The sequence below is a fragment of the Dendrobates tinctorius genome, unplaced genomic scaffold (genome assembly GCF_039654945.1).
Source record: "Dendrobates tinctorius isolate UK_male_01 unplaced genomic scaffold, ASM3965494v1 ptg000140l, whole genome shotgun sequence".
Taxonomy (NCBI): Eukaryota; Metazoa; Chordata; class Amphibia; order Anura; family Dendrobatidae; genus Dendrobates; species Dendrobates tinctorius.
In genome coordinates this window covers 16,526,970-16,548,121 of record NW_027361808.1, presented here as the reverse complement: position 1 = coordinate 16,548,121, position 21,152 = coordinate 16,526,970, and positions in this window count along the sequence as shown.

The window sequence follows — 21,152 nt, the reverse complement described above, 5'->3', positions numbered from 1 at the left end:
AAATGGCAGTATAGTATAATGAAAAATACTACACTTCTTACATCTCATGACTGATATGCATTTTAAATTCTCCAATACCTCCAAAAACGGACAGTATATAACTCCATACAGTATTATGGCCAGCGCTTAATGCGCTATACTGAGTAATGAGGCCCATATATTTCTCCATATGGAATCATTGATCCGATATAATGTTTCAAACCGTATATGATGAGCTCCACATAATGCTATAGTATATGTTGGTCCCAATGGATAAAGCTCCACTGTCTTATGGGCCCAAATAATGCTCCATATATAATGGGCCCTGAAAATGCTGCTCCAGTGTCTGATGTCCACCATTGGAATGCTCCAGTGTATGGTGGGCCCCATATATCATTCACCAGAGTATAGTGCTCCCCAAAAATTGCTGTCCCAACATTGAAAACAATTACATAAGTCTCCTTGCTAGGGAATCCCTGCACTACTCTGAACTCCTTGTCGTCCCCATCTTCCATCTCACTGCACTTGGCTGTTTAGGCCCTCCCACCGGCAGAGACACTTTTGCGTACTATGCCGTGCCCTGTGCCAGTGCCATCGCCCATGAGTATGCCCCCCCACCTGCTCAAGGAACCTGCACTTTCATCTGCACCTTCCTCTTAGTATGTGGGAAGGGGAACCTGAGTTTCCTCTGGGTCAGATTCTGGCTGTGTAGAGTGCGAGGGGAATGTAGTGGTCTGGGTCAATGTACCAGCAGCATCATCCAGCAGTGGCTGGGCCTCAGTGCACTTGTGGCGTCCCCAAGAGTACGGTCGCCACTGTGGCATTACCTTCCTCCTATGGAGTGTGTTGTCAAGCTTGGGAGCAACGAAGGATCTCTCTAGCAGTGAAACCGACACACAACACATTTCTCACTCCAGGCTAGCAGGGAGACCTCTGAACCTGACTGCTGAGGAGCTGCTCTCTGTGGTCGGGAGGAGGTAAGTTAGGGCACTCTGTGCAGGGAAGGGGAAGTGTGTGGACATGAGAAGGGGAGCTGGAGGATGAGCAGAGTTAAGGCTCACTCCTAGCTGGAGCGCATGGTCCCGATTCCGGTCTCCGAGTTTGTAGGAACACTGACGTTCCTGCAGCCGAAACCGGGGGAAGTAGCAGCTATAAATGCTCTGTACCCAACTAAGGCTCGGAGGCCCCAGCATCGACGTGTGGGAGCCAGAAGGAAAAGGCTACAGCTGTCTGCCATACAAGTAAAGTCTGAGGAACATCTGTTAGACAGGAGGCGCTTCAGTGAACCACGGTCCTGTGAGTGCTTCCCCCACAAGCGCTAGAAAGGAAACGTTCAGGAAGGTACATGTTGGCGGAGTGTTGGAAGGGAGCTTTCCATTTTGGCCCCAGAGGTTGGCTGAGGTCCTGACCTGGAGGACACAGCACGGAGGCAGGCAGGGATCTGTGTAGCCTGCAGATTGTGAGTAAAGCTTTGGAACTGCACGCTCTGGTGTCCTACAGTTATTCCAGCACCGCTACATCTGGGTACCAGCACCTACACCACCTGTGCCTTTCCCCCATCACTACATCTACACTTCCTTGGGACTCCAGCTCCACCTGTGGGGAGCTTCACCATCTTTGCTGCACAACACCGTCAGTCCCAGAGGATCTGCATGCAGCGTCGGCCTAACATCTATGTTGCCGAACACCACAGGTGGCGTCAAACTATCTATATAAACTCTTTACCATTATACCACACCATTTACATGGGCGCACAGGGCCACCGTCCGGGTCACCGCTGCTGTGACACATCCCACTGACACCGGCCCGGTACCGAGTACCCCACAGCCCTGGGAGGGCGACCCATATGCCGACTGCTGATCAGGCGGCGTTATTCCCATGAACCTCCAAACAGCGTCCATGAAGGCAAAGTTTTTGGTTTCTGGGGGCAGTATGATTGCAAAGCTGAACCTTAAAGGAATGTCCAAAAGGGCACCACCAGGAGTGGAGCCTGTGGCTTAATTGGACTCCACCTGGGAAACCACAACCATGTCACCTAAAGAAAAGATGCACACTTTGAAAGCTTTGTAGATTCTGTGTGTGGTGTGGTATGTGTGTTTGTAGTTGTGCTAGCGATATCTCAGCTTTATTCCATTAACAACCGAGACTCCGGCATGCCCCCCCGCAGTACACGTCAAGCTTACTAGAGGGATAAGCGAGGTTCTGGCATGTGAGATCGAGCAATAACAGGTCTAGCATTCCCGTACATGTCCAGGGCTGCATGCACGCTACACTGAAAGGACCAGCTTTTGTCGCTTACAGGTGCAGATAACCTGCTGAACTCCGTTAGTGATGGGGATCTGGGATTCAGATTATTCCCCGCGAACGATGATTTCCCAGTAAGTTCAGGTCAACCGCAATTCCGGAGTTAGGCCTAACCGTCATTCCTGAAAAAATTACGTGTCCAAACCACAGGTGCTGTAGCTTGCTTAACAGCTCGGCAGCCGTTCTCAGGCCCAGTATGGATTCAACAACATTGTAGAAAGTTGATAAAGGGTACAGTTTCACCGGATAACACGTATATATGTAGCCTAGTTTACACATTAAAAATATATGTCTATAGATCAGGAGGCAGACTCAGATGTTCTCAGGCCCAGTATGGATTTGACCAGATTGTACAAAGTTGAGAAAGGGTACTTTATCACTGAATAGCAGGTATATATAGCATAGTTTAAACATGTAAAATCTCCGTGTTCTCAATATAGATTACACAGCAATCTAAAAAGTGGAAAAAAGGAAATGCATTTGAGGCGTACACAACTATATACTTTTGGTGTTATTTTTAAATCTTCAGATATATTTCTCTCTCAGTAATACAGTCCAGCCTCTCCGCAATAGGAAATGAGATGCATACAATTACTGACATAAAGACTAGTGATTGCAGAAATCTAGGAATTACTATTCACGGGAAAAACTTCCGTCACAATTCTCATAGGCAATGCTGACCCTCAATTAATTTGTGTTGAGACAGTGAAAACATTTTTTTGTGAATAAAGTCTTGCTGTATCGCACTTCCATTGATTCCATCACTGTTACTCATCTCAATCAAATTTTTATCACAGGGAGCGATGTAAACATGGTGCTCACTGGCTATCATGATCTGTCACGTAACTTTGGAGTGCAAAAGACAGAAGCCAGAGGCCGTAGGCGATTCTATTTGATTGGCATGAGATGGCACATTTTGAAATGTGCGCCGGAAAGTCACACGTTTGTGAGTAGGAAAACTGTGAAAGCTGATGATAAACCACCACTGCATGTCATTGTGAGTAGACGTCCATAAGAAATGGAAGCCATTGCTCATCTGGAGCTAGAGCCCGGCCAGCAGGACAGGGCATAGCTACATCTTAACCATCATCTTTCAGTTCAATCAATTTGTAGTGGCACTCCCAGTGAAGGATTTGACAGCCCAGACTACACAGCGGAGGAGCAGGGAGAGGTAAACATTGCAAATGCTGGGGCCCTGCCCAAGCAAGGGGGGCACACTCGTGGGCGTCGGTACTGGCACTGGGCCCCTCATAGTACGGCGGTGTGTCTGACGGCGGGTGTGCACCACAACCGTCAGAGACACTTGATTGCACTATGAGGGACCCTGTGCCAGTGCCCGCGCCAAAGAGTCGGCCTACCCACCTGTCCAGGGCAACGGCACTCGCACGGTTTTGTGCGCTAGGTGGTGACCCCGGCTATGGGGGGGGCAGCCCAGTTAGGGCGGTTTACAAAGTGGCATATGTTGATGTGGAACATTCAGCTGCTGCAAAAGGCGAAATAGGTCAAGTTCGCGGAATAGGAGGAGGACCAAAGCAAGCCATTTTTCTGGCAACCTATGAGTCATCAAGGGAAGATGGGACAAAATCCTTGGAAACCCATGCATGGTTCATTTTAATGAAGGTTAGATCATCCACATTTTGGGTTGACAGACGAGTCCTTTTTTCTGTCAGGATTGATCCAGCTGCACTGAAGACTCTTTCCGATAGCACACTTGCAGCTGGGCAAGCGAGCTCCTGTAAGGCATATTGTGCCAATTCAGGCCAGGTGTCCAGTTTAGCGGCCCAATAGTCAAAGGGGAATGACCTGTGTGGGAGAACATCGATATGGGAGGAAAAGTAGTTTGTAACCATAGTTGACAACTGCTGTCTCCTGTCACTTTCCATCGATGCAGTATTACCAGTTGTATGAGCGGTACTTGAAAAAGCAGTCCACAACATTGTCATGAAACCCCTGTCAACAATGCCACTTCTGCTGTGTGCACCACGAACACCTCTGCCATGCTGCTCCCGGCCCGTATGGCTCGTGTGAGATCCATCACCACTGCTGTGTGCTGGGAATGCCTCAACCAACCGGTTTACCAGAGTTGCTTGTTTATTAGCCAATATTAGGTCAAGGTTCTCCTGTGGCATGATGTTTTGTAATTTGCCTTTATAGCGTGGATCCAGGATGCTGGCCAACCAGTAGTCGTCATCGTTCATCATTTTGGCAATGCGGGGGTCCCTTTTTAGGATCTGCAAGGCATAATCTGACATGTGGGCCAATGTTCCCGCTGTCAATGATGCACTGCGAGTGCTGGTTGGAGGAGCACTTTCTGGCAAATCCACATCCCTCCAGTCACGCACAAACCCTGTACCAGACCTTGCCACGCCAACATTTTCACTTGCCCCACGAGATGCATCCTCCTCCCCTAAGTAATCATCCCCATCATCATCCTCCTCCTCCTCTTCTTCCTCCACTTTGTCCAGGAGAGGTCCCTGAGCAGACAATGGCTGAATGTCATCAAGGATTCTCTCCTCCTCTTCCTCCTCGTCAACATTGGCTGCAGACGCCTGCTACTTAAGGTGCATCAAAGTTTGCATGAGCAGACGCATAAGTGGGATGCTCCTGCTTAGGATGGCGTCGTCTGCGCTTACCAGCCATGTGCATTCCTCAAAACACTGAAGGACTTTACAGAGGTCTTTCAGCTTCGACCACTGCACACCTGTCAACTCCATGTCTGCTCTCAAAGTGCCTGGCCGTGTATCCTCCCACAAATGCATTATGACCTGCCTCTGTTCGCACAGCCGCTCAACCATGTGCAGGGTGGAGTTCCACCTTGTTGCAATGTCGATAATGAGGCGGTGGTTGGGAAGGTGGAGCAATCGCTGCAGCTTCTGCATACGAATGGAGTGTACAGGCGACCGGCGGATGTGCGCGCACAGTCTTCGCACCTTCTGGAGCAGGGTTGTTAACTCCGGATAATTGTTGAGGAAGCACTGCACCACCAGGTTCAAGGTATGAGCCAAGCAAGGTATGTGTCTGAGTTTTGAAAGGGCTATGGCTGCCACAAAATTACGGCCGTTATCACTAACTACCTTGCCTGCCTCAAGATGTATACTGCCCAGCCATGACTCAGTTTGTCTTTGAAAGTACTTGGCCAGCACCTCTGCGGTGTGTCTGTCGCCCAAACACATCATCTGCAATACAGCCTGCTGACGCTTTCCACTAGCTGCTCGATAGTGGGACACCTCATGTGCAACAGTGGCAGCTGCTCATGGAGTGCTCGTACGACTGAGCTCTGTGGACGAGCTTTCGCTTCTGGAGGAGGAGGAGGGTCGAACGCCTACAGCCAACTGTTTCCTATACCGTGGGCTAGGCAGCACTGTCCTACCACCACTGTCACCTGTGCACCGTGCATCCACCACATTAACCCTGTGCGCAGTGATGGACACGTAACGGCCCTGGCCATGCCGACTGGACCATGCATCTGTTGTGAGGTGCACCTTTCCACTCACTGACTGCTTGATTGCATGGACAATGCGGTCTTTCACATGATGGTGGAGGGCTGGGATGGCTTTGCGAGAGAAGAAGTGGCAACTGGGTAGGTCATAGAGTGGTACTGCATAGGCCATGAGTTCGCGGAAAGCTGCGCTTTCCACTAACCGATAGGGCATCATCTCTAACGAGATTAGTTTGGCAATGTGGGCGTTCAAACCCAGTGTACGCGGATGAGAGACTGAGTACTTTCTTGACCTACTCATAGTCTCTGGGAGGGTGAGCTGGACTTGAGAGCTGCATATGGTGGAACTAGCGGTGGACAGGGCGGACTCCTAGAGGGTTGATGATGGTGATGGAGTTGGTGTTCTTTCTGATGGCCTAGATTCAGTCTTTCGTTGATATAACAGTGGGATTCCCTGGCTGCTTTGGCCTTGCAACGACACCTCAACATTTGCTGCTGTGCTAACCAGTGGGCTTACAGTGGGGGAAACAATGTAGCGTTGCTGTCCACCTTCTTTGTGATCAGTTGCACATGTGGTACTTGAGGTTTGGTGTTGTGTCCACGCTTGCAAGTGCATGCTGGTTAAATGTCTAAGCATGCAACTGGTATTCAAATTTTTCAGATTTTTCCCTCGGCTAAAGGTCTTTGCGCACTTCTTACAGATAACCTTGGCCTGATCATGAGGATTTTGTTCAAAAAAGTGCCACACTGCACTCTTCCTACTTTGGAAGACATTTTGCGGCCTAGCACGCTGTGCTATTTTGACCGTCTGGACAAGCTGTCCAGCAACTCTTTTGATTTTTGGAACCTGTGTTTGGAGTGCTCCAGGCCTGCCAGATAACAGCTGTTGCGATGTTGATGTCTGCTGTGGATGCTCCTCCTCCTCATCTGAGCTATTGGAAGCAGCACCCTCTTCCCCCAATGTATGTACGGTCAACAACTGGGTCATCCATCACCTCCTCTTCAATGTCATGTGCACCTTCCTCTGTGTCACCGTGTATGGTGGTATAGTATGCGGGAAGGGGCACCTGAGTCTCATCAGGGTCAGAATCTGGCTCATTACACTGCGAGGACAATGTAGTGCTCTGAGTGAATGTACCAGCAGAATCATCTATCAGCGGCTGTGCATCAGTGCACTCCATGTCAGATTCATCTTGGCCTGGGTAATTCACCATTTCACTTGATAACCCAGGCATGGTATGTGAAAACAGCTCCATGGAGTAATCAGTTGTATGGCCTGCGTCATCCTTCAATCTTGGTTGGGGTGAAGGACACAAGGAAAGGTGTGGTTCATGAACATGAGCCTCCAATGACAACTCAGTGCTTTTATTTTTTACAACTTCAGAAGAGGAGGAGATAGAGCTGGAGGCTGAGTCAGCAATGTAAGCCAAAACTTTTTCCTGAAGCTCTGGCTTTAAAAGCGGTTTGCTAACTCCTAGAAAACTAAGCCTTCGAGGCCTTGTGGAGCCAGATGATGATGCAGGCTCAACACCTTTAATGGGGATAAATGTAAGGTCATGCACTTGGGTAGAACGAACAAGATGTATAATTATGTGCTTAATTGTAAAACACTGGGCAAAACTGTCACTGAAAAAGACCTGGGGGTATGGTTGGACGACAAACTCACATTTAGTAGCCAGTGTCAGGCAGCTGCTGCAAAGGCAAATAAAATAATGGGATGAATTAAAAGAGGCATAGATGCTCAGGAGGAGAACATAATTTTACCTCTATATAAGTCACTAGTGCGACCACACTTAGAATACTGTGTACAGATCTGGTCTCGGGTGTATAAGAAAGACATAGCTGAACTGGAGCAGGTGCAGAGAAGAGCGACCAAGGTTATTAGGGAACTGGGGGGTCTGCAATATCAAGACAGGTTATTACACTTGGGGTTATTTAGTTTGGAGAATCGAAGGCTTAGGGGTGATCTTATTACAATGTATAAATATATGCGGGGACAATACCAAGACCTTTCTAATAATCTTTTTACTCTTAGACCTGTGATGGGGACAAGGGGGCATCCTCTACGTCTGGAGGAAAGAAGGTTTAAGCATAATAACAGACGCGGATTCTTTACTGTACGAGCAGTGAGACTATGGAACTCTCTGCCATATGATGTTGTAATGAGTGATTCCCTACTAAAATTTAAGAGGGGACTGGATGCCTTTCTTAAAAAGTATAATATTACAGGGTATATACACTAGTTTCCTTAGTGTTGCGTTGATCCAGGGAGCTAGTCTGATTGCCGTATGTGGAGTCGGGAAGGAATTTTTTTCCCCAATGTGAAGCTTACTGTTTGCCACATGGATTTTTTTGCCTTCCTCTGGATCAACATGTTAGGGCAAGTTAGGATAGGATAAGGGTTGAACTAGATGGACTTAAAGTCTCCCTTCAAACTTAATTACTATGTTACCTCCTGCATTCGGTCCTATTTTGCTTTTGCCACTACCATCAGATCCACCACCAACACCATCATTACCAGCTGGCAACCCCCGCCCAATTCCACGGCCTCTTCCACCAGCCTTCCTCATTTTTGGTAAAAATGTACACAAAATCCCACAAACTATATAGTAATGTAAAACAAGGTACAAGGTGTATATAGGACAGGGGAGATGTAGAATTTCTGAACACACTTGTGGACACTGTTGGATTGTGTGAGGCCCAGTGAATATCACACCGCTATGTCACAGTCACAATGTCGCAGGTGTGAAAACTGTCACTATAGGACAGGGAAGATGTAGAATTTCTGAACACACTTGTGGACACTGTTGGATTGTGTGAGGCCCAGTGAATATCACACCGCTATGTCACAGGCTCAATGTCGCAGGTGTGAAAAATGTCACTATAGGACAGGGGAGATGTAGAATTTCGGAACACACTTGTGGACACTGTTGGATTGTGTGAGGCCCAGTGAATATCACACCGCTATGTCACAGGCTCAATGTCGCAGGTGTGAAAAATGTCACTATAGGAAAGGGGAGATGTAGAATTTTTGAACACACTTGTGGACACTGTTGGTTTGTGTGAGGCCCAGTGAATATCACACCGCTATGTCAGAGTCTCAATTTCGCAGGTGTGAAAAATGTCACTATAGGACAGAGGAGATGTAGAATTTCTGAACACACTTGTGGACACAGTTGGATTGTGTGAGGCCCAGTGAATATCACACCGCTATGTCACAGGCTCAATGTCGAAGGTGTGAAAAATGTCACTATAGGACAGGGGAGATGTAGAATTTCTGAACACACTTGTGGACACTGTTGGATTGTGTGAGGCCCAGTGAATATCACACCGCTATGTCACAGGCTCAATGTCGCAGGTGTGAAAAATGTCACTATAGGACAGGGGAGATGTAGAATTTCTGAACACACTTGTGGACACTCTTGGATTGTGTGAGGCCCAGTGAATATCACACCGCTATGTCAGAGTCTCAATGTCGCAGGTGTGAAAAATGTCACTATAGGACAGAGGAGATGTAGAATTTCTGAACACACTTGAGGACACTGTTGGATTGTGTGAGGCTCAGTGAATATCACACCGCTATGTCACAGGCTCAATGTCGCAGGTGTGAAAAATGTCACTATAGGACAGGGGAGATGTAGAATTTCTGAACACACTTGTGGACACTGTTGGATTGTGTGAGGCCCAGTGAATATCACACCGCTATGTCACAGGCTCAATGTCGTAGGTGTGAAAAATGTCACTATAGGACAGGGGAGATGTAGAATTTCTGAACACACTTGTGGACACTGTTGGATTGTGTGAGGCCCAGTGAATATCACACCGCTATGTCACAGGCTCAATGTCGCAGGTGTGAAAAATGTCACTATAGGACAGGGGAGATGTAGAATTTCTGAATACACTTGTGGACACTGTTGGATTGTGTGAGGCCCAGTGAATATCATACCGCTATGTCACAGGCTCAATGTCGCAGGTGTGAAAAATGTCACTATAGGACAGGGGAGATGTAGAATTTCTGAACACACTTGTGGACACTGTTGGATTGTGTGAGGCCCAGTGAATATCACACAGCTATGTCACAGGCAGAAATTGGCTAGTGTATGACAAACTACAAGGTGTATATAGAATTGGGCAGAATAGGAATCTCCCTAGAGTGTAGGTCTGTAAGAACAGAACAAGTCCTCGACTTATCCTTACAGAGTCACACACAGATAGCTTCACTGTGGCCGTGATAACAGCCGTTACACGGTACTGAGAGAGGAGCATGCATGTACACCGCTGTCCGGTGTCCATAAAATTGTCAAGCTCCGTGTTTTTTAAGTATACGTACTGACACACGCTGTCTCTCTATAGTTTTGAATGTGATCAATCAGCAAATATACTTAACTGTTTGAAAACCAGACAAAACTAGAATGTGGAGGTCTGCAAGAACGGAACATGTCCTCGACTTATCCTTACAGAGTCACACACAGATAGCTTCACTGTGGCCGTGACAACAGCCATTACACGGTACTGAGAGAGGAGCGTGCACGTACACCGCTGTCCGGTGTCCGTAAAATTGTCAACCTCTGTGTTTTTTAAGTATAAAGACTGACACACGCTGTCTCTCTATAGTTTTGAATGTGATTAAACAGCAAATATACTTAACTGTTTGAAAACCAGACAAAACTAGAAGGTGGAGGTCTGTAAGAACGGAACAGGTCCTCGACTTATCCTTACAGAGTCACACACAGATAGCTTCACTGTGGCCGTGATAACAGCCATTACATGGTATTGAGAGAGGAGCGTGCACGTACACTGCTGTCCGGTGTCCGTAAAATTGTCAAGCTCCGTGTTTTTTAAGTATACGGACTGACACACGCTGTCTCTCTATAGTTTTGAATGTGATCAAACAGCAAATATACTTAACTGTTTGAAAACCAGACAAAACTAGAAGGTGGAGGTCTGTAAGAACGGAACATGTCCTCGACTTATCCTTACAGAGTCACACACAGATAGCTTTACTGTGGCCGTGATAACAGCCGTTACTCGGTACTGTGTGAGGAGCGTACACCGCTGTATGCTGTGAAAAAATGCACGCTCAGTACCTCACCAGGACAAAAAAAAATTTGGATTGCTTTTAAAAAAGCAGTTTGCAGAGCAGTGGTAAAACAGCAATGCAGCTATCAGGAAGCCTTATAAGGCAGCCTAACAACCAACACAGCTGATCCAGCAAAATATAGCCTCCACTTGCACTGCACACACAGTGACTGGTGTGTTGTACAGGCAAAATCGCTAGCAGCAGAAGCAGTTTTTGGTGTCTTCTTCCCTGCCTAACGCTCTCCATACAAAATCAGCAGCAGCAGCAGCTCTCCCTATTCTGAGATCAGCATGAGTAGCATGGCGGTCGGCGTGCATGCCCTTTTATACCCCCTGTGACGCCCACCAAAGCAAACCAATCACTTGCATGCATGCCCTTCTCAAAGATGGTGGTGACCCCTGCCTATGTCATCACGTTGCCCACAGTGTCCGTGGATCCTGATTGGCTGAAAAAGGGCGGAAAGCAAACTTTTGAAACGTGACTTTGGCGCTAAAGTCGCCGAGCTCGTGGCCGACCTCACCCTAGGGTCTGTTTTCGTTTCATGAAACCCGACTTTACCAAAAGTCGGCGACTTTTGAAATTTTTCGACCCGTTTCGCTCAACTCTACTCAGAAGAATGAGAGTGCCCGTCAGCAATTATTTTGCCAGAATAAGGAGTTAGAAGCAAAGGTTGCACAACTGGAGGAACAGCTTGATGCGGAAATTAAAGTGTGACAATATGCAAGCAAACAAGTACGTCACACGGAGAAAAACCTGAAGGGTGTACTAAGGCAAATGGATGATGAAAGGCGTAGTTCTGAGCAATGCAAAGACCTGGCAAAAGGAAATGTTGTGTGTCTGAAACAGCTGAAACGCCAGGTGGAGGAAGCCGAGAAAGAGGCTTAACGTGCCAATACTTTACACCGTAGATTACAGTGTGAACTGGAGGATGTTACAGAGACAGCAGGTGCAATGAACCGTGAGGTTAATGCACTGAAAAGCAAACTTAGACGTGGTGGGGTACCATTTGTTACAAGACGCTAAGATAGAGAGATGATGGTGACTAAGCAGTGTCTGACGATGCAGACAGACCGTGACTGGAGGGTCAAGGACAACGACCGATATTCTGACCGCTGGGGGCGGGGGAGGCGTAACGTAGGAATAAGGCCGTATGACAGATGGAGACCGTTCTCTCGACCTGTGGGGCAAGGTGTAGCGACTGCCTGGTCTCGAGAACCTGGGGTTATTTTGTGTGTTCAACCACACAAGTTTGAACAGAAGGGGGAGGTATGTGGTGTAGTGACCACTGTGTCCACTAGGGGGCGCTGTGTGGGTGTCCCAGGACAGGCGTATAAGCATTTCCAGTGTCCTGATAGGAGTAGGATGCTGAATGATCGTAATGTCATAATGTATCTGAAGGTGGGTGGCCATGAGATGAAGACTGGTGTATGTGTTGATCAGCAGTGATACTGCTGAGGTTCTGTGTCAATGTGTGAGGGTGATGTCTTCAGGTGACTGGTGAGACGGGTGGGACCAGTTGCATACAAATCCACCCAGGGGTGTGGTTAAAAACGCCTATAGTAAAGACTATGTGAGTGTGAATGAGTGAAGGACCTGTGGTGAGGTCATAGCCATGTGATCCAGTGGGCATGGCTACGGACCATATAAGGTAGCCAGGGTAGGTCACATGAGTGAATGCTGGGTCCTGGTTGGTCCGTTGTGGAAGGTCCCATCTGAGAGAGATGGGGCTGTCTTCCTGACAGCAAGTGAATGCTGTGTTAATGGCTGCACGTGCCTGATAGTTCCCTAGAGGGAAAGGATGTCTGCAGTATGGAGAAACATCCATGAGGGAACCCTGACGGGTGAGATAACTGTGAGGCTGAAGAGCCTGCGTATGGAACATTGCATACCCTGTGTGACCACAGGCTGGACAGAGTAAAGCTCTGTCATGGAAGCTAAGCTGTTTATATGAACTTTATGTTGCTGCTGTGGTTTATGATGCCTGAATAAACCGCATGGACTGAGATTGCTTTATGGAAAATCTGTGCCGGATGTGATTATTTGGCTGCCAAGCGAGAATCCCCTATCTGAATGACAGTGCTACCTTACAATATATACTTGCAGTAATCACACAAGTGTCCTCAGGTTCAATAGTGTATGCCTTGTGTATTGACATGCTGTATATTTCATGCTACACTCTTGTTCCTGATGATACTTGTGTGTTTAGTGCAAGATATATACTTGCAGTAAACACACAAGTGTCCTCAGGTTCAATAGTGTATGCCTTGTGTATTGTCATGCGGTATATTTCATGCTACACTCTTGTTCCTGATGATACTTGTGTGTTTAGTGCAAGACATATACTTGATGTAAACATACAAGTGTCCTCGGGTGCAGTTGTGTATGCTTTGTGTATAGAATTTTTTGGGATGCTGCATTGACTGTTTTACAAGGTCACTCAGGAGTAGTAGTTTATAGAGATTACCATCATTGCATTGTATAATTTTTTTTTTTTTTACATTTTTTCAACAGTGACCAAAGTCCGCACACGTTGGCGCTCGATAAAGGACCGCTTCAACACTGATGTTCGGGCTGAGGGACAGGTTCGCAGTGGCTCAGCGGCAAGGACAAGAACAAAGTACCGCTACCATCGTGCGTTGGAATTCTTGCGACCAGTCCTTGCCACCAGAGCGTAAGTATATTATTTTTTTTATTTTTGTTTTAATTGAACATAATCGGTGCATTTATATTCCGCAGCTGATTCTTCGCGTTAATGCATGATACTAATGTTTTACTTTTGTTTCCACAGCACCTGGAGCAGCACCCTGCAACCTGTCCCTGGAGCGGTTCTTCATCGATCGAGCTCGGACCCGTCCCAGCCATCCGACAGCCAGGAAGCAAGTGGCAGGTCAGAAACACAGACAGCTGGTGATCAGGAAGCTGGTCAATCAGGTGTTCCCCTGTCCCAGGTCTCTGCTACTGGTTATGCGGGCACTACACGCCAGCGGCAGAGGGCCTCGGACAGGCCTGTCTTGCCCGAGTTCATGCACTTGAACGAGGCCTTTCATGCCAGTCTCAAGACGCTGTTCGAAAGAGTGGAAAGTGGTTTTTCACTAATGGAACGAGGTTTTAACCACATGGAACACCTCATCCACTCTTCTGACCAGCGCCTTGAACAGCTGGAGGCCGATCTCAATAGACCAGCGCACCATTTCTTTAGTAAAATTGAACGGGGCATGGCAGATCACATTAGTACTGAGCAACAGCTGAATGTGTTACACGCCTGCAACACTGCTTTCTTGCAGGCTATGCAACAGAATCAGTACGTGCAGCAGTCAGTGTTGTCATTCCCACCTGTGACACCACTGTCTCGCTTCACCACAGTACCGACTTCTGCTGCATATCACTGCACGGCCACATGCATTCCTAGCCAAACCGGACACCACTGTACAACACCCATGCCGAGTGCTGCTGGACACTCCACCCCCGCTACCACCATGTCAAGCGCGGCTCCTGTCTGGAGCACCAGTACTGCCACCGTTACCTCATCTTGGCGCACCACCAGCGCAAAATATGCTTGGGCCACCACCACCTCTTTTCCTGTTCGGAGCACAGAGTCACCATCATCTTTGGATCGGAGCACCGCCACTTGTCATCAGTATGAGAGCACCGGCACATATCCTCATCATTCAAGGAGCACCTCCACCACTCATCAGAGGAGCACCACCACCTCTTCTCCTCATCGGAGCACCGCCACCACCCCTCTTCAGAGGAGCACCACCACCACATCTCCTCATTGGAGCACCGCCACCACTTCGCCTCCTCATAGCACCGCCACCACTTCACCTGATAGGAGCACCGCCACCACTTCTCCCACCAGAAGCCCCACGCACACTTCTCCTTCGTTGAGCACCGACACCACAATTTCTCCTTCAAGGAGCACCGCCAGCGCCACCACCGAGCAGCCAAGGGGAGACCCACATTCCATATTTTATTCTTCCAAGACACGGTCCACCATCTCTAGTTGGTCATCCAATGTAAGGCGGTCACACGGTGGTAGTTGGTCCAGGCAGATGACTCCTGCCCCAAAGAAGAAGAAACAAAAGACTCCGTTTCCCCCTCTCTTTCCAATGTTTCTCAAACTGCCTCCGTTTCCATACCTGATCTACCTTCCCCCAGTACTTTAGTAGCCCCTTCCCCTGGAAACCCTTCCTCAATTTCCAGCCGTTCCTCATCTCTCCACACCCCCAAAGTATCCCACTCAAACGTCCTTCAAAAGGAAAATAATTTTTTTTTCCCAAAAAATTAATGTGCAATTTTTCTGTTTCAAAAAAAGGTGTGTTTAATGTGTCTTTTGCCGCCTACACACACTGCGGTGTACATATACTGCGCCGTACATTGTGCATTTTTGTCAACACATACCTCCATTACTGACACATGTTTCGCGTGTCAGTCTTTGAGATATGTGTAGTCAAAAAATCTAATCTATATGACTTTTATTTTCCACAACAGTCTCTTCAGTCAGGTAATATAGCACAGACTGAATAGAGGATGGTGTTGAGTGCAAGGCCTATCTATTGTTACCTTGACTTGTATCCTAAACAGTTAATTGACTATGGTGTGTTTTAACATCATTTAACTTTTTGGGATACAATCCAAGGTTATTCTAGGTATACGTTGTAATTAACATCACCCTCTATTCAGTGTGTGTTGAAAAACTGAGGAGATGATGTTGAAAATACACGCCATATGTGCAATACCCTGGCCTTTTATCATAACTATCACACCTGGCCAGGTGAATACACATGAGTTTTAAACCGCAGCGTTGCTTTAGTCTGCATATATTTCTATCAGACTGTAGCGATGCTGCAGTTTACCTCTTATGTGTATTCTCCTGACAATATGTGACAGCCTTATGAAGTCTGGATGCGTTACTTTAGGTGTCCTCACTTCAGCATGACACCAGGCCTGGGTATCCTAGATGTTGTATAAACTTTATTATGTATACAGTCTTGAGTACAAACTAGCCACAGTGATGATAATACAACTAATATCGATAGTCACAGCGTTCTGTATTATAAATACTTTGGGATGACACTGCATTCCAAAATGAAGATTTTTGTTAATCCTGACAGGTGACAGAAATATTAGGCTGGAGTCACACACAACGAATAAAAAATCCATCTGATTTTAACGGTACGAAATCGCACAAAGAATTCTTGTCCAGGGATCCGTCTGTCATCCCATTTTAACCGGCGAGGAACCGATTTTATTCGCATCTAAGCATCAAATTGACATCCAATGCCAATGCCTGATGCTCTTTCCTGTTGACCTGGAGAAGTCTTGCGATTTAATCGCAAGTCACACGTCTGGTGCGTTTTCAATGCGATTTTTAATCGCATCCATAGACTTGCATTGGCGAATCCGATCCGAAAATCAGTGACAATCGCAGCATTCTGCGATTGTCTCGGTCCGAGGAACGGATCCGATAAAAAAACGCATGATGGGAGCAGCACCATAGAATAACATTGGGACGAATGCAATGCGATTTTTTATTGCATTGCATTCGTCCGATTTAATCGTTAGTGTGACTCCGGCCTTAGTTGTATTATCTACAACGTCGCATCACATTGAACTCAAAGTGTAAAGATAATAAAGATCATACAAGTTTTGTGTATGTATAGTCACTTGGTCAGGAGTACAAGTAAATTCATGATGCACAAAACCTAGCATCGTGAATTCACTATTACACCTGGCCAGTTGATTATTGTATTGAAGTGTAAAAAGACAGAGTGCACTCAGTACAGGTATCAACACAAGATTTTTATTAAGATACACACGAAAGTAAACTTAGTTACCCCATTTGATTTTGCCAGGCCACCCGTCCTAAATCTGAGTTGAAGTAGGACGTAAATTGGTCCCTTATTTGGCCTACTTCCACGGATGACCTGAAAGGGTGCGGATTAAATTCAGGCAAGGGGTTAGGAGCGGCATCATCGAGTTCAAAATTCGGGTGCCCTCTAACCATCACAAAATTGTGTAGAACCACACAGGCCTTCACCATCTCATCCAATGTTTCCAGTTTCAGATTAATGGCTGTGCCGAGAATGCGCCATCTGGAGACAAGTATTCCAAAGGCACACTCTACAGTTCTTCTTGCCCTGGTCAGCCTGTAATTAAAAATTCTTTTGGTGTGGTCCAGGTCACGGCTGGAGTAGGGCTTGAGGAGGTTTTGGCACATCTGGAATACCTCATCACTAGAGATGAGCGACTTTGCCTTTTTTCGGGTCGAGTCGGGTTTCATGAAACCCGACTTTCTCAAAAGTCGGGTCGAACGAAATCGGCCGATTATCGTGAAAAGTCGAAGGCCGACTGAAACACGAAACCCAATGCAAGTCAATGGGGAAGCAAAGTCAGCAAGGAGTGGAGGACAGTAAACACACCTACAGTGCCCATATGAATGCCAAAAACATCAATTTTTACTACTGAAGCTTGTCAACCTTAATTTACTTCATAATAATAGTTACGCACTGAAACCTGGGGGTTATTTGGCAAAAGTTGTGGGGGGGGTAGGGCTGGCTCCAGGTTTTCATGTGCCCTGGGCCAAAGAGCACCCCTTTAACACTTTCCACAACTCATGATGCTCCGATACGGCAGAGAAATAGCGGTATAGTACAATGAAAAATACTTCACTTTTTACATCTCATGACTGATATCGATTTTAAATTTTCCAGTATATTACTCCATACAGTATTATGGGCACCGGATAGTGCGCTATACAGAGTAATGAGGCCCATATATTTCTCCATACAGAATCATTGGTCCCATATAATGTTTGAAACAGTATATGATGAGCTCCACATAATGCTACAGTATATGTTGGTCCCCATGGATGAAGCTCCACAGTCTTATGGGCCCAAATAATGCTCCATATATAATGGGCCCCATTTCTAATGCTCTAGTGTATAATGGGCCCTGTAAATGCTGCTCCAGTGTCTGATGTCCACCTTTGGAATGCTCCAGTGAATGGTGGGCCCCATATATCATTCTCCAGAGTATAGTACTCCCTAAAAAATGGGGTCCCAACATTGAAAACAATTAAATAAGTCTCCTCGCTAGGGAATCCCTGTACTAGTCTGGACTCCTAGTTGTCCCCATCTTCCATCTCACAGCACTTGGCTGTTTAGGCAGAGGGCGTACAGACGTGATGTCATTGCGCTCTCTGATTAGAATATCACTGTCAGGACAAGCGTAAGACGTCATGGCGGTGGAGCAGGGAGAGGTAAGTATTTCAACTTTGCAAGTGCTGTTATCCTGAGCAAGCAGGGGGGCCCACTCGTTGGTGATGGCACTGGCACAGGGCCCCTCATAGTACGGCGGTGTGTCTGACGGCGGGTGGGCCCCTCCCACCGGCAGAGACACTTTTGCGTACTATGAGGGGCCCTATGCCAGTGCCGTCGCCCATGAGTATGCCCCCCCCACCTGCTCAAGGAACCAGCACTTTCATCTGCACCTTCGACTTTGTCACCGTGTAAGGTGGTATAGTATGCGGGAAGGGGAACCTGAGTTTCCTCAGTGTCAGATTCTGGCTGTGTAGAGTGTGAGGGGAATGTAGTGGTCTGGGTCAATGTACCAGCAGAATCATCTAGCAGTAGCTGAGTATCAGTGCACTTGCGGCGTCCCCAGGAGTACGGTCGCCACAGTGGCATTACCTTCATCCTAGGGAGTGTGATGTCTTGCTTGGGAGCACCGAACGATCTCTCTAGCAGTTAAACCAACACACAACACATTTCCCCCTCCAAGCCAGCAGGGAGACCTCTGAACCTGACTGCTGAGGAGCTGCTCTCTGTGGTCGGGAGGAGGTAAGTTAGGGCACTCTGTGCAGGGAAGGGGAAGTGTGTGGACATGAGAAGGGGAGCTGGTGGATGAGCAAAGTTAAGGCTCACTCCTAGCTGGAGCGCATGGTCCGGATTCCGGCAGCAGAATCCGGAGGAAGTAGCAGCTGTAAATGCTCTGTACCCAACTAAGGCTCGGAGGCCCCAGCATCGACGTGTGGGAGCCAGAAGGAAAAGGCTACGGCTGCCTGCCATACGAGAAAGTTCCAAAAGAGAGTCAACAGGGGGAACTTTATTGAACTCAGCACTGCGAGTACCTCAGATAAGCGCTAGAACGGAGGCCACACTACCTATCTGCAGAGAGAGAATTCGAAATTGGCTTCCAGGCTGACCAACTCCTTCTCCCTCTGTACTCTGGGTCCTGGACGGCACTTACCAAGTACAGGTAAAGGAACTGCACGACTGTGTCTGTCATCTTTCTACTGCACCTGGCGCACGGCTCTGCTACATCCTGCACTGCACACCATGTACCAACTCTTTCATCTGCCCTGCGACTACGGCCCAACCTGTGCAGGGCTTCTACATATTAGCTGCACCACAACATCTGTCCCACAGAAGCGACACTGCAGCGCTGGTCAGTCTAATCAGAAACCACAGGTGACGTCACACATCATTCACCTATAAACGTAATTCACCCCTTTGCATGGACGCCCAGGGCCACGAACGGGTCACCACCACCATGACACATCCCTGTGAGACACCGGCCCGGTACCGATTAACCCCACTGCCCTGGCTGGCCACCCACACTCCATGTCAGATTAATCTTGGACTTGGGAATTCACGATTTGACTTGATATCCCAGGCATGGTATGTGAAAACAGCTCCATGGAGTAATCTGTAGTGTGGCCTACCGCATCCTTCAATTTTGGTTGGGGTGAAGGACACAAGGAAAGGGGTTCTTCCTGACCAGGAGCCAGCACTTGACGACTCAGTGCTTGCATTTTTTGAAACTTCAGAAGAGGAGGGCATATTTGCTGGAGTCTGTTTTGGCAATGTAAGCAAAACCAGTTCCTCATGCTCCGGCTTTAAAAGTGGTTAACCTACTCCCAGAAAAGGTAGCCTTCCAGGCGTTCCGGAGCCAGACCATGATGCAGGCTCAACACTTCCTGCCTTAGCTGCTATTGTGCTTTTGCCACTACCAGCAGATGCACCACCAACATCAGCACCAGCTGCCCCCCCCATGCCCACGTCCGCGGCCTCTTCCACCAAACTTCAAAATTTTGCAGAAAATAGACCCAAAATAACATCAGATATATGGCACTGTATCAGAAGCGTAAAGCTCTATTCAGTCAAAGGATAATTGTCAATCTCCCTATAAATTCCATCAGTCACACAGAGATGCTCACAGGCTCAGTATGGATTAGACAAGAATATAAAAATTAGACAAAGTGTACAGTATCATCAGATAGATATAGATATGTGAGGAGGCATACACAGACACTCTCAGGCTCAGTATTGGATTACAACACAATCTAAAAAGCCGTAAAACGGTAATGGATCTCAAGAGTACAGCTGTACACAGTGTAGGTGTCATTGTGGTCAATCTCAGTATTTATTTCCACAGTCAGAAAATAACTCTCAATTGGTCAGTTTAATTATAGAAGGATAGGGAAAATGAAGGGAGGTCAGCTCACCAGTCTCGGTTGCGATCCATAATCCTCCTGCGCACGGAGTCACCTTGATCAGGGGTGTTGACTGAAGCAAAATAAAGGATGGAATCTCCAGCGCTGGACTTCAGTTAAAAATACATCATTTATTGTAAATTCTTAAAATAGAACAGAAAAAAGTATGGATAAGGACATACAGGCAGATGGGGTCTCTGGTGGTCAGTTTGGATTAGACCAGAATATAACAAGCAGCAAATGGGTAATGTATCACAAGTGTAGAGCTGTATACAGTGTTGGGGTAATTTTTAAATGTACATCAAAATTGCAGGAGTAACCCATAGACACTCACACGCTCAGGATGGATCACACCACAATATAACAAAAAGATCCACAAGAGATAATCACACATGTGGGACAATGTTACAGGTGTCAATTATACACTTAGAGTGTTGGTTGGAGGAGGACATCCTGGCAGAAAGGGTACAGTATCACCAGATACCAGGTATATATAGCATAGTTTAAACATTAACAATATACGTCTATATATCAGGAGTAGTGTTGAGCCACCCTGCTAGTGTTTTGGTTCGTCGCACCGTCGAACCCCATTGAAAACAATGGCAGGCAAACACAAACACATACAAACACATAGAAAACAATTACAAAACACCTTAAAAGGTGTCCCAAAGCAGACAAAATGCTCAGAAGACAAAAATAACATATGGAAAAGGACAACTACATTTAGAAAAGAGGTGGAGGAGTAAAAGGAGGAGGTGGAGGAGACACAGATATAGGCTTGTCATGTCCTTATGAAGTCAAGAAAGGCTGGAATAAAAATCTAAAATACAAACACAAAAAAAAATATTTCTGAA